Here is a 14,942-nt window from a genome sequence, read left to right as displayed (position 1 = left end):
AGATGGCCCTTGAGGGCATTATGCTCAGTGAAATAAATCAGACATAGAAAGACAAAAATACTGTATGATCTCCCTTGTAAAATATATGGAATTAAAACACACACACGTAAAACACAAAAACACCAAATTCATAGAAAAAGAGATCAAATTTGTGGTTACCAGAGGTGGGGGTAGGAGCCAGAGGAATTGGTAAAAGTTAGTCAAAATGTACAAACTTCCAGTTATAAGTAAATAAGTACTAGGGATGTAGTATTCAATACAACATGATAACTATAGTTAACATTGCTGTATGATATATAGGAAACTTGTGGAAAGAGTAGATCCTTACTATTTTCATCACAAAGAGTGTTTTTTTAATTTCATTTTATTTATTTTTTTATACAACAGGTTCTTATTAGTCATCAATTTTATACACAACAGTGTATACATGTCAATCCCAATCACCCAATTCATCACACCACCAACCCCAACCCCAGGCCGCTTTCCCCCCTTGGCGTCCATATGTCTGTTCTCTACATCTGTGTCTCAATTTCTGCCCTGCAAACCAGTTCATCTGTACCATTTTTCTAGGATCCACATATATGTGTTAATATATGATATTTGTTTTTCTCTTTCTGACTTACTTCACTCTGTATGACAGTCTCTAGATCCATCCACGTCTCAACAAATGACCCAATTTCGTTCCTTTTATGGCTGAGTAATATTCCATTGTATATATGTACCACACTTCTTTATCCATTCGTCTGTCAATGGGCATTTAGGTTGCTTCCATGACTTGGCTATTGTAAATAGTGTGGCAAGGAACATTGGAGTGCATGTGTCTTTTTGAATTATGGTTTTCTCTGGGTATATGCCCAGTAGTGGGATTGCTGGGTCATATGGTAATTCTAGTTTTAGTTTTTTAAGGAAACTCCCTACTGCTCTCTATAGTGGCTGTATCAATTTACATTCCCACCAACAGCGCAAGAGGGTTCCCTTTTCTCCACACCCTCTTCAGCATTTGTTATTTGTAGATTTTCTGAAGATGCCCATTCTAACTGGTGTGAGGTGATACCTCACTGTCGTTTTCATTTACATTTCTCTAATAATTAGTGATGTTGAGCAGCTTTCCATGTGCTTCCTGGCCATCTGTATGTCTTCTTTGGAGAAATGTCTATTTAGGTCTTCTGCCCATTTTTGGATTGGGTTCTTTGTTCTTTTAATATTGAGCTGCATGAGCTGTTTATATATTTTGGAGATTAATCCTTTGTCTGTTGATTTGTTTGCAAATATTTTCTCCCATTCTGAGGGTTCTCTTTTCATCTTGTTTATGGTTTCCTTTGTTGTGCAAAAGCTTTGAAGTTTGATTAGGTCCCATTTGTTTATTTTTGTTTTTATTTCCATTACTCTAGGAGGTGGATAAAAAAAGATCTTGCTATGATTTATGTCAGAGAGTGTTCTTCCTATGTTTTCCTCTAAGAGTTTTATAGTGTCCTGACTTACATTTAGGTCTCTAATCCATTTTGAGTTTATTTTTGTGTATGGTGTTAGGGAGTGTTCTACTTTCATTCTTTTCCATGTAGCTATCCAGTTTTCCCAGCACCACTTATTGAACAGACTGTCTTTTCTCCACTGCATATCCTCGCCTCCTTTGTCATAGATTAGTTGACCATAGGTGCGTGGCTTTATCGCTGGGCTTTGTATCTTGTCCCATTGATCTATGTCTCTGTTTTTGTGACAGTACCATATTGTCTTGATTACTGTAGGTTTATAGTCTAGTCTGAAGTCAGGGAGACGGATTCCTCCAGCTCTGTTTTTTTCCCTCAAGACTGCTTGGGCTATTCAGGGTCTTTGTGTCTCCATGCAAATTTTAAGATTTTTTGTTCTAGTTCCATAAAAAATGCCATTGGTAATTTGATAGAGATTGCATTGAATCTGTAGATTGCTTTGGGTAGTATAGTCATTTTCACAATATTGATTCTTCCAATCCAAGACATTGGTATACCCCTCCATCTGATGGTATCATCTTTAATTTCTTTCATCAGTGTCTTATAGTTTTCTGCACACAGGTCTTATATCTCCCTAGGTAGGTTTATTCCTAGGTATTTTATTCTTCTTGATGCAATGATAAATGGGAGTGTTTGCTTAATTTCTATTTCAGATTTTTCACCGGTAGTGTATAGGAATACAAGAGATTTCTGTGCATTAATTTTGTAACCTACAACTTTACCAAATTCATTGATTAACTCTACTAGTTTTCTGGTGGCATCTTTAGGATTCTCTATGTATAGTAGCATGTCATCTGCAAACAGTGACAGTTTTACTTCTTCTTTTCCAAATTGTATTCCTTTTATTTCTTTTTCTTCTCTGATGGTCATGGCTAGGACTTCGAAAACTATGCTGAATAATAGCGGCAAGAGTGGACATCCTTGTCTTGCTCCTGGTCTTAGAGGAAATGCTTTCAGTATTTCACAATTGAGAATGATGTTTGCTGTGGGTTTGTCATACATGGCCTTTATTATGTTGAGGTAGTTTCCCTTTATGCCCACTTTCTGTAGAGTTTTTATCATAAATCAGTGTTGAATTTTGTTAAAAGCTTTTTCTGCATCTATTGAGATGATCGTATGGTTTTCATTCTTCAATTTGTTAATATGGTGTATCACATTGATTGATTTGTGTATATTGAAGAATCCTTGCATTCGTGGGATAAATCCCACTTGGTCATGGTGTATGATCCTTTTAATGTGGTGTTGGATTCTGTTTGCTAGTATTTTGTTGAGGATCTTTGCATCTATATTCATCAGTGATATTGGTCTGTAATTTTCTTTTTTTGTAGTATCTTTGTCTGGTTTTGGTATCAGGGTGATGGTGGCCTCATAGAATGAGTTTCGGAGTGTTCTTCCCTCCACAAATTTTTGGAAGAGCTTGAGAAGGATGGGTGGTAGCTCTTCTCTAAATGTTTGATAGAATTCACCTGTGAAGCCATCTGGTCCTGGACTTTTGTTTGTTGGAAGATTTTTAATCAAAGTTTCAATTTCCTTACTTGTGATTGGTGTGTTCATATTTTCTCTTTCTTCCTGGTTCAGTCTTGGAAGGTTACACCTTTCTGAGAATTTGTCCATTTCTTCCAGGTTGTCCATTAAAATGGCATAGAGTTGCTTGTAGTAGTCTCTTAGGAGGCTTTGTATTTCTGCAGTGCCTGTTGTAACTTCTCCTTTTTCATTTCTAATTTTATTGATTTGAGTCCTCTCCCTCTTTTTCGTGATGAGTATGGCTAATGGTTTATCATTTTTGTTTATCTTCTCAAAGAACCAGCTTTTAGTTTTATTGATCTTTGTTATTGTTTTCTTTGTTTCTATTTCACTGATTTCTGCTCTGATCTTTATGATTTCTTTCCCTCTGCTAACGTTGGGTTTTATTTGTTCTTCTTTCTCTAGTTCCTTTAGGTATATGGTTGGATTGTTTATTTGAGATTTTTCTTGAGGTAGGATTGTATATCTATAAACTTCCCTCTTAGAACTGCTTTTGCTGCATCCCATAGGTTTTGGATCATCATGTTTTCATTGTCATTTGTCTCTAGGTATTTTTTTGATTTCCTCTTTGATTTCTTCAGTGATCTCTTGGTTATTTAATAACGTATTGTTTAGCCTCCATGTGTTTCTGTTTTTTACCCTTTTTTCCCTGTAATTCATTTCTAATCTCATAGTGTTGTGGTCAGAAAAGATGCTTGATATGATTTCAATTTTCTTAAACTTACTGAGGCTTGATTTGTGACCCAAGGTGTGATCTATCCTGGAGAACGTTCAGTGTGCACTTGAGAAGAAAGTGTAATCTGCTGTTTTTGGATGGAATGTCCTATAAATATCAGTTAAATCTATCTGGTCTATTGTGCCATTGAAAGCTTCTGTTTCCTTATTTATTTTCATTTTGGATGATCTGTCCATTGGGGTAAGTGAGGTGTTAAAGTCCCCCACTAATATTTTGTTACTGTCGATTTCCTCTTTTATGGCTGTTAACAGTTGCCTTATGTATTGAGGTGCTCCTATGTTGGGTGTATATATATTTATAATTGTTGTATCTTCTTTTGAATGTATCCCCTGATCATTATGTAATGTCCTCCTTTGTATCTTGTAACATTCTTTTTTTAAAGTCTATTGTATCTGATATGAGTATTGCTACTCCTGCTTTCTTTTGATTTCCATTTGCATGGAATATCTTTTTCCATCCCCCCATTTTCAGAGTGAATGTATCCCTAGCTCTGAAGTGGGTCTCTTGTAGACAGCATATATATGGGTCTTCTTTTTGTATCCATTCAGCAAGCCTGTGTCTTTTGGTTGTAGCTTGTAATCCATTCACGTTTAGGGTAATTATCGATATGTATGTTCCTATGACCATTTTCTTAATTGTTTTGGGTTTGTTTTTGTAGTTCCTTTTCTTCTCTTGTGTTACCCACTTAGAGAAGTTCCTTTAGCATTTGTTGTAAAGCTGGTTTGGTAGTGCTAAATTCACTTAGCTTTTGCTTGTCTGTAAAGCTTTTGATTTCTCCATCGAATATGAATGAGATCCTTGCCGGGTAGAGTAATCTTGGTTGTAGGTTCTTCCCTTTCATCATTTTAAGTATATTATGCCACTCCCTTCTGGCTTGTAGAGTTTCTGCTGAAAAATCAGCCGTTAACCTTATTGGAGTTCCTTAGTATGTTATTTATCATTTTTCCTTTACTGCTTTTAATAATTTTTCTTTGTCTTTAATTTTTGCCAATTTGATTACTATGTGTCTCGGCTTGTTTCTCCTTGGGTTTATACTGTATGGGACTCTCTGCGCTTCCTGGACTTGGGTAGCTATTTCCTTTCCCATATTAGGGAAGTTTTCGACTATAATCTCTTCAAATATTTTCTCTGGTCCTTTCTCTCTCTCTTCTTCTTCTGGAACCTGTATAATGCAAATGATGTTACATTTAATGTTGTCCCAGAGATCTCTTAGGCTGTCTTCATTTCTTTTTATTCTTTTTCATTTATTCTGTTCCACAGCACTGATTTCCACCATTCTGTCTTCCAGGTCACTTATGCGTTCTTCTGCCTCAGTTATTCTGCTACTGATTCCTTCTAGTGTAGTTTTAATTTCAGTTATTGTATTGTTCATCTCTGTCTGTTTTTTTCTTTAATTCTTCTAGGTCTTTGTTAAACATTTCTTGCATCTTCTCGATCTTTGCCTCCATTCTTTTTCTGAGGTCCTGGATCATCTTCACTATCATTATTCTGAATTCTTTTTCTGGAAGGTTGTGTATCTCCACTTCATTTAGTTGTTTTTCCTTGTTTTTTTCTTGTTCCTTCATCTGGTACATAGCCTTCTGCCTTTTCATCTTGTCTGTCTTTCTGTGAATGTAGTTTTTGATCCACAGGTTGCAGGATTGTAGTTTTTCTTGCTTCTGCTGTCTGCCCCCTGGTGGATGAGGCTATCTAAGAGGCTTGTGTATGTTTCCTGATGGGAGGGACTGGTGGTGGGTAGATCTGATTGTTGCTCTGGTGCGCAGAACTCAGTTAAACTTTATTCTGCTTAACTGCTGATTTGTGGTGCTAGGTTCCCTCCCTGTTGGTTGTTTGACCTGCAGCAACCCAACACTTGAGCCTACCTGAACTCTTTTTTGGGGCTAATGGCAGACTCTGGGAGGGCTCACACCAAGGAGTACTTCCCAGTACTTCTGCTGCCAGTGTCCTTGTTCCCACGGTTAGCCACAGCCACCCTCCACCTCTGCAAGAGACCCTCCAACACTAGCAGGTAGGCCTGGTTCAGTCTACCCTGGGGTCACTGCTCCTTCCCCTGAGTCCCAGTGCACACACTACTTTGTGTATTCCCTCCAAGAGTAGAGTCTCTGTTTCCCCCAGTTCTGTCAAATCTTGCAATCAATTCCCAGTAGGCTTCAAAGTCTGATTCTCTAGGAATTCCTCCTCCCGTTGCCAGACACCCAGGTTGGGAAGCCTGACGTGGGGCTCAGTACCTTCACTCCAGTGGGTGGACTTCTGTGGTATAAGTGTTCTCTAGTCTGTGAGTAACCCACACAGCAGTTATGGGATTTGATTTTACTGTGATTGCGACCCTCCTACTGTCTCATTGTGGCTTCTTCTTTGTCTTTGGATGTGGGGTATCTTTTTTGGTGAGTTCCAGTGTCTTCCTGTTGATCATTGTCCAGCAGTTAGTTGTGATTCTGTTGTTTTCACAAGAGGGAGTGAGAGCACGTCCTTCTACACTCTGCCATCTTGGTTCCAATCTCACAAAGAGTTGTGGTTTTTCTTTTTTTTGTTTTTTTTTCTTTTCTTTTTATTGTATCTATATGAGATGAGAGATGTTAACTAAACTTACTGTGGTAATTATTTCAAAATATATGTAAATCAAACCATTATTCTATATACCTTATACTTATACAGTGATGTATGTCAATTATATCTCAATAACACTGGGGATAAAAACCTCAGAAAGAACTCTGCCTCCATGTAGATTCTCCCCTAGACCATTTTCTGTGTGTGTCCATGTGTGCATGTGTGTATGTGTGTGTGGGTGTGTGTCAGTAGTTAGCCTGAGATACTCTCAATTTCCTGAAAAGTTGCATCAAAATTTAAAGGCAATAGCCACTGTTTAGTGATGGGTTTCCCTCTCCTTTCTTCAAACTCTGATTTGGACATCACAGTGTGAGCATGGAAAGATGTAAAAGAATTACAACAGTTGTTGCTATTGCTCCCAATATAAATGTTGATGTCCATACATAACGTGGCCACAGTGTGACTCAAATTGTTTGCACTTTGGTAGAATGAGCATGCTTAACTTCTTATTGATTAAAAAAAAAGACACCTCAGTAATAAGCACTTCTTCCATTTAGATTTAAAACAAAATTTTGTGGTTTTGCTCTCCATATCACCTGGCAAGTAAGAAGCAGATACAGAAAGAGTAAGATGCGGAGATCACCTTCCTCTGCACAGATACACCAGAAATACAGTTACACATGGAACAACTCCTACAGAACACCTACTGTACACTGGCAGAAGACCTCAGGCCTCCCAAAAGGCAAGAAACTCCCCATGTACCTGGGTAGGGCAAAGCAGAGAGATTCCTGCACAGAGGATCGGTGCCAACGGGCACTCACCAGCCCGAGAGGCTTGTCTGCTCTCCCGCCGGGGTGGGCGGCACTGGGAGCTGAGGCTCGGGCTTCAGTCGGAGCGCAGGGGGAGGACTGGGGTTGGCGGCGTGAACACAGCCTGAAGGGGTTAATGTGTCACAGCTATCTGGGAGGGAGTCCGGGAAAAAGTTTGGACCTGCCGAAGAGGCAAGAGACTTTTTCTTCCCTCTTTCTTTCCTGGTGCACGAGGAGAGGGATTAAGAGTGCTGCTTGGAGGTGCTCCAGAGATGGGCAGGAGCCACGGCTGAAAGCACGGACACCAGAGACGGGTGTGGGACGCTGGGGATGCTGCTGCCACTGCGAGGCCTGTGTGCGAGCACAGGTCACTGTCCACACCCCCCTTTCGGGGAGCCTGTGCAGCCCGTCACTGCTGGGGTCCCGGGATCCAGGGACAGCTTCCCTGGGAGAACACACGGCATGCCTCGGGCTGGTGCAACGTCACGCTGGCCTCTGACGCTGCAGGCTCCACCCACACTCTGTGCCCCTCCATGCCCCCCAGCCTGAGTGAGCCACAGTCCCTGAAGCGGCTGCTCCTTTAACCTTGTCCTGTCTGGGCAAAGAACAGACACCCTCCGGCGACCTACACGGAGAGGTGGGGACAAATCCAAAGCTGAGACACGGGAACTGTGAGAACAAAGAAGAGAAAGAGAAATCTCTCCCAGCAGCCTCAGAAGCAGTGGATTAAAGCTCCACAATAAACTTGATGTACCCTGCATCTGTGGAATACATGAATAGACAACGAATCATCCCAAATTGAGGAGCCAGGAGTCAGTGCTGTGCCTCTGAGGTGAGAGAGCCAACTTCAGGACACTGGTCCACAAAAGACCTCCCAGCTCCACATAATATCAAAAGGCGAAAATCTTCCAGAGATCTCCATCTCAACACCAGCACCCAGCTTCACTCAACGACCAGCAAGCTACAGTGCTGGTCACCCTATGCCAAACAACTAGCAAGACAGGAACACACCGCCACCCATTAGCAGAGAGGCTGCCTAAAATCATAAAAAGTCCACAGACACCCCAAAACACACCACCAGACGTGGACCTCTCCACCAGAAAGACAAGATCCAGCCTCATCCACCAGAACACAGGCACTAGTTCCCTCCACCAGGAAGCCTACACAACCCACTGAAACAAACTTAGCCACTGGGGACAGACACCAAAAACAACAGGAACTACGAACCTGCAGCCTGCAAAAAGGAGACCCCAAACACAGTAACATAAGTAAATGAGAAGACAGAAAAACACACAGCAGGAGAAGGAGCAAGATAAAAACCCACCAGACCTAACAAATGAAGAGGAAATAGGCAGTCTACCTGAAAAAGAATTCAGAATAATGATAGTAAAGATGATCCAAGATTGTATTTCCAAGATCCAAAATCTTGGAAATAGAATAGACAAAATGCAAGAAACAGTTAACAAGGACCTAGAAGAACTAAAGATGAATCAAGCATCGATTACAAACACAATAAATGAAATGAAAAATACTCTAGATGGGATCAAGAGCAGAATAACTGAGGCAGAAGAACGGATAAGTGAGGTGGAAGATAAAATAATGGAAATAACTGATATACAGTAAAATAAAGAAAAAAGAATGAAAAGAACAGAGGACAGTCTCAGAGACCTCTGGGACAACATTAAACACACCAACATTTGAATTATAGGGGTTCCAGAAGAAGAAGAGAAAAAGAAAGGGACTGAGAAAATATTTGAAGAGATTATAGTTGAAAACTTCCCTAATATGGGAAAGGAAAGAGTTAACCAAGTCCAGGAGGCACAGAGAGTCCCATACAGAATAAATCCAAGGAGAAATACACCAAGACACATATTAATCAAGCTGTCAAAAATTAAACACAAGGAAATCATATTAAAAGTAGCAAGGGAAAAACAACAAATAACACACAAAGGAATCCCCATCAGGTTAACAGCTGATCTCTCAGCAGAAACTCTACAAGCCAGAAGGGAGTGGCAGGACATAATTAAAGTGATGAAGGAGAAAAATCTGCATCCAAGACTACTCTACCCAGCAAGGATCTCATTCAGATTTGATGGAGAAATTAAAACGTTTACAGACAAGCAAAAGCTGAGAGAGTTCAGCACCACCAAAGCAGCTTTACAACAAATGCTAAAGGAACTTCTCTAGGCAAGAAACACAACAGAAGGAAAAGACCTACAATAATGAACCCAAAACAATTAAGGAAATGGGAATAGGAACATACATATCAATAACTACCTTAAATGAAAATGGACTAAATGCTCCCACCAAAAGACACAGATTGGCTGAATGGATAAAAAAACAAGACCCATATATATGCTGTCTACAAGAGACCCACTTCAGACCTAGAGACACATACAGATTGAAAGTAAGGGGATGGAAAAAGATATTCCATGTAAATGCAAATCAAAAGAAAGCTGGAGTAGCAATTCTTATATCAGACAAAATAGACTTTCAAATAAAGACTATTAGAGGAGACAAAGAAGGACACTATATAATGATCAAGGGATTGATCCAAGAAGAAGATATAACAATTGTAAATATTTATGCACCCAACGTAGGACCACCTCATTAGATAAGGCAAATACTAACAGCCATAAAAGGGGAAATCAACAGTAACACACTCATAGTAGGGGACTTTAACACCCCACTTTCACCAATGGACAGATCATCCAAAGTGAAAATAAATAAGGAAACACTAGCTTTAAATGATACATGAAACAAGATGGACTTAATTGATATTTATAGGACATTCCATCCAAAAACAACAGAAAACACATTTTTCTCAAGTGCTCATGGAACATTCTCCAGGATAGATCATACCTTGGGTCACAAATCAAGCCTTGGTAAATTTAAGAAAATTGCAATTGTATCACGTATCTTTTCCGACCACAATGCTATGAGACTAGACATCAATTACAGGAGAAGATCTGTAAAAAATACAAACACATGGAGGCTAAACAATACACTACTCAATAACGAAGTGATCACTGAAGAAATCAAAGAGGAAATAAAAAAACACCTAGAAACAAATGACAATGGAGACACGATGACCCAAAACCTATGGGACACAGCAAAAGCAGTTCTAAGAGGGAGTTTATAGCAATACAATCCCACCTTAAGAAACAGGAAACATCTCGAGTAAACAACCTGACCCTGCACCTAAAGCAATTAGAGAAAGAAGAACAAAAAACCCCAAAGTTAGCAGAAGGAAAGAAATCATAAAGATCAGATCAGAAATAAATGAAAAAGACATGAAGGAAACGATAGCAAAGATCAATAAAACTAAAAGATGGTCCTTTGAGAAGATAAACAAAATTGACAAGCCATTAGCCAGACTCATCAGGAAAAAAAGGGAGAAGACTCAAAGCAATAGAATGAGAAATGAAAAAGAAGTAACAACTGACACTGCAGAAATACAAAAGATCATGAGAGATTACTACAAGCAAGTCTATGCCAATAAAATGGACAACCTGGAAGAAATGGACAAATTCTTAGTAATGCACAATCTGCCAAGACTGAATCAGGAAGAAATAAAAAATATGAACAGACCAATCACAAGCACTGAAATTGAAACTGTGATTGAAAATCTTCCAACAAACAAAAGTCCAGGACCAGATGGCTTCACAGGCGAATTCTATCAAACATTTAGAGAAGAGCTAACACCTATCCTTCTCAAAGTCTTCCAAAATATAGCAGAGGGAGGAGCACTCCCAAACTCATTCTACGAGTCCACCATCACCTTGATACCAAAACCAGGCAAGGATGTCACAAAGAAAGAAAACTACAGGCCAATATCACTGATGAACATAGATGCAAAAATCCTCAACAAAATACTAGCAAACAGAATCCAACAGCACATTAAAAGGATCATACACCATGATCAAGTGGGGTTTATTCCAGGAATGCAAGGATCCTTCAATATATGCAAATCAATCAATGTGATACACCATATTAACAAATTGAAGAAGAAAAACCATATGATCATCTCAATAGATGCAGAGAAAGCTTTCGACAAAATTCAACACCCATTTATGATAAAAACCCAGCAGAAAGTAGGCATAGAGGGAACTTTCCTCAACATAATAAAGGCCATATATGAAAAACCCACAGCCAACATCATCCTCAATCGTGAAAAACTGAAACCATTTCCACTTAGGTCAGGAAGAAGACAAGGCTGCCCACTCTCACCACTCTTATTCAACTTAGTTTTGGAAATTTTAGCCACAGCAATCAGAAAAGAAAAGGAAATAAGAGGAATCCAAATTGGAAAAGAAGAAATAAAGCTGTCACTGTTTGCAGATGACATGATACTATACATAGAGAATCCTAAAGATGCTACCAGAAAACTACTAGAGCTAATCAATGAATTTTGTAAAGTAGCAGGATACAAAATTAATGCACAGAAATCTCTGGCATTCCTGTACACTAATGATGAAAAATCTGAAAGTGAAATCAAGAAAACACTCCCATTTACCATTGCAACAAAAAGAATAAAATATCTAGGAATAAACCTACCTAAGGAGACAAAAGACCTGTATGCAGAAAATTATAAGACCCCGATCAAAGAAATTAAAAATGATACAAATAGATGGAGAGATATGCCATGCTCCTGGATTGGAAGAATCAATATTGTGAAAATGGCTCTACTACCCAAAGCAATCTACAGATTCAATGCAATCGCTATCAAACTACCACTGGCATTTTTCACAGAACTAGAACAAAAAATTTCAAAATTTGTTTGGAAACACAAAAGACCCCGAATAGCCAAAGCAATCTTAAGAATGAAAAATGGAGCTGGAAGAATCAGGCTCCCTGACTTCAGACTATACTACAAAGCTACAGTAATCAAGACAGTGTGGTACTGGCACAAAAACAGAGATAGATCAATGCAACATGATAGAAAGCCCAGAGATAACCCCACGCACATATGGTCAACTTATCTTTGATAAAGGAGGCAGGAATGTACAGTGGAGAAAGGACAGCCTCTTCAATAAGTGGTGCTGGGAAAACTGGACAGGGACATGTAAAAGTATGAGATTAGATCATTCCCTGACACCATACACAAAAATAAGCTCAAAATGGATTAAAGACCTAAATGTAAGGCCAGAAACTATCAAACTCTTAGAGGAAAACATAGGCAGAACACTCTATGACATAAATCACAGCAAGATTCTTTTGGACCCACCTCCTAGAGAAATGGAAATAAAAACAAAGATAAACAAATGGGACCTAATGAAACCTAAAGCTTTTGCACAGCAAAGGAAACCATAAACAAGACCAAAAGACAACCCTCAGAATGGGAGAAAATATTTGCAAATGAAGCAACTGACAAAGGATTAATCTCCAAAATTTATAAACAGCTCATGCAGCTCAATAGCAAGAAAACAAACAACCCAATCCAAAAATGGGCAGAAGACTTAAATAGGCATTTTTCCAAAGAAGATATACAGACTGCCAACAAACACATGAAAGAATGCTCAACATCATTAATCATTAGAGAAATGCAAATCAAAACTACAATGAGATATCATCTCACACCAGTCAGAATGGCCATCATCAAGAAATCTAGAAACAATAAATTCTGGAGAGTGTGTGGAGAAAAGGGAACACTCTTGCACTGCTGGTGGGAATGTGAATTGGCACAGACACTATGGAGAACAGTATGAAGGTTCCTTAAAAAAAAAACTAAAAATAGAACTACTGTATGACCCAGCAATCCCACTGCTATGCATATACCCTGAGAAAACCATAATTCAAAAAAAGACATGTACCAAAATGTTCATTGCAGCTCTATTCACAATAGCCCAGAGATGGAAACAACTTAAGTGTCCATCATCGGATGAATGGATAAAGAAGATGTGGCACATATATACAATGGAATATTACTCAGCCATAAAAAGAAACTAACTGAGGGCTTCCCTGGTGGCGCAGTGGTTGAGAGTCCGCCTGCCGATGCAGGGGACACGGGTTCGTGCCCCGGTCTGGGAAGATCCCACATGCCGCGGAGCGTCTGGGCCCGTGAGCCATGGCTGCTGAGCCTGCACGCCTGGAGCCTGCGCTCTGTAGTGGGAGAGGCCACAATGCAGAGGCCACAACAGTGAGAGGCCCGCATACAGCAAAAAAAAAAAAAAAAAAAAAAAAAAGAAACTAACTGAGCTATTTGTAATGAGGTGGATAGACCTAGAGTCTGTCATACAGAGTGAAGTAAGTCAGAAAGAGAAAGACAAATACCATATGCTAACACATATATGGAATTAAAAAAAAATGTCATGAAGAACCTAGGGGTAAAACAGGAATAAAGACACAGACCTACTTGAAAATGGACTTGAGGATATGGGGTGGGGAAGGGTAAGCTGTGACAAAGGGAAAGAGAGGCATGGATATATATATACACTACCAAACGTAAGGTAGATAAATAGTGGGAAGCAGCCGCATAGCACAGGGAGATCAGCTCGGTGCTTTGTGACCGCCTGGAGGGGTGGGATTGGGAGGGTGGAAGGGAGGGCGACACAAGAGGGAAGGGATGTGGGAACAGATGTATATGTATGACTGATTCACTTTGTTATAAAGCAGAAACTAATAAAAAAAATTCTATTCACTGTTTGAAACAAAATTAAACACTATGTCTTGTGTTTTATAAAAATATGTGGAATATATTACAATAATTGTATAAAATGTAAGCACAGTAAATGAGGTTATCCCACTGTCATTATATTTTCCATTGTTTTATATGCTTTAAAAATACTAATTTGAAAAATAATACTAATTTGTTGCCTCTGAAAATAAAAATATATATTGTTGTCTCATAAAAGAAAAAAGAAGCAGATACAGCTGTGTAATAACTGTTGCCAAGATTGGCAAAATTTAAAGCTGACAGCTTTACAGCAAAATAAAAGGACTCATAGTCTATTAAGCACATGTATGCACGAACACACACATAGAGGCACACACACACACACACCTCTTCAAATAAAAATAGTGTGTTGTTTATATTGTCACCAGCCCAAGGGAAAGTTCCTTGGTATTAGCTTAAAAAGTCCACAATGATTCTCAGATCTGTTTTCTTGTGCTTAGAGTAGCCTGGCGAAATTGCTTCCCTTCTCCTCTCATTCAGTATTTTTATTTTAATCCACCAATGATTCATTGTGTGTCTACATGGTACAAGGACCATATTGCTAAATGGGAGCCAGAACGGACATGGTACTGCTTGTAAAGAACTTAAGACCTTAAGAGGAGACGAGGCATCTACAAATATTCACTTACATTTAATCTACTGCTTTTACTAAAATGCAAATTTGGCTTTCCTTACGAAGAAAGTCATTCCCCTTATTCTCCAATAAAAGATCAATAGTATGTAAAGCTTTGTTAATGACCTGCAAGCACCTGGATACTATTTGTTGCCATCCAGTTTCCCAAAGTCCAGACATCTGGTCAGTCCAGTACTTGGGATATTGAAGATGAAAACGGTAGAATAATCTTCCTGTGCTATTTTCCTCATTTCATCCTCAACTACTTACTAGTATGAGTCTGTTAACACTTATCTTAATCTAAAATGACGAGTGAGTGTTTGATGAGCATGTGTCACTCTGACAGACTGCATCTCCATGACAGCAAAGATCACATTGGCCTTTATCATCATGGTATTCCTGCACCCATCACAATACCTCTATCATATTGGGTATACAATAAATACTTGCTGAATATTGAAAGAACAAATGAGTGATATAAATCAGCTCTAATACAAACATCTCCCACTCTGGCATCGTCTTAGATACTCCCAGGCAAAATTCCCTTTCA

The sequence above is a fragment of the Hyperoodon ampullatus genome (genome assembly GCF_949752795.1).
Source record: "Hyperoodon ampullatus genome assembly, chromosome: X".
Lineage (NCBI taxonomy): Eukaryota > Metazoa > Chordata > Mammalia > Artiodactyla > Ziphiidae > Hyperoodon > Hyperoodon ampullatus.
The sequence above is the reverse complement of the archived record's forward strand: the minus strand, read 5'-3'. Positions refer to the sequence as shown.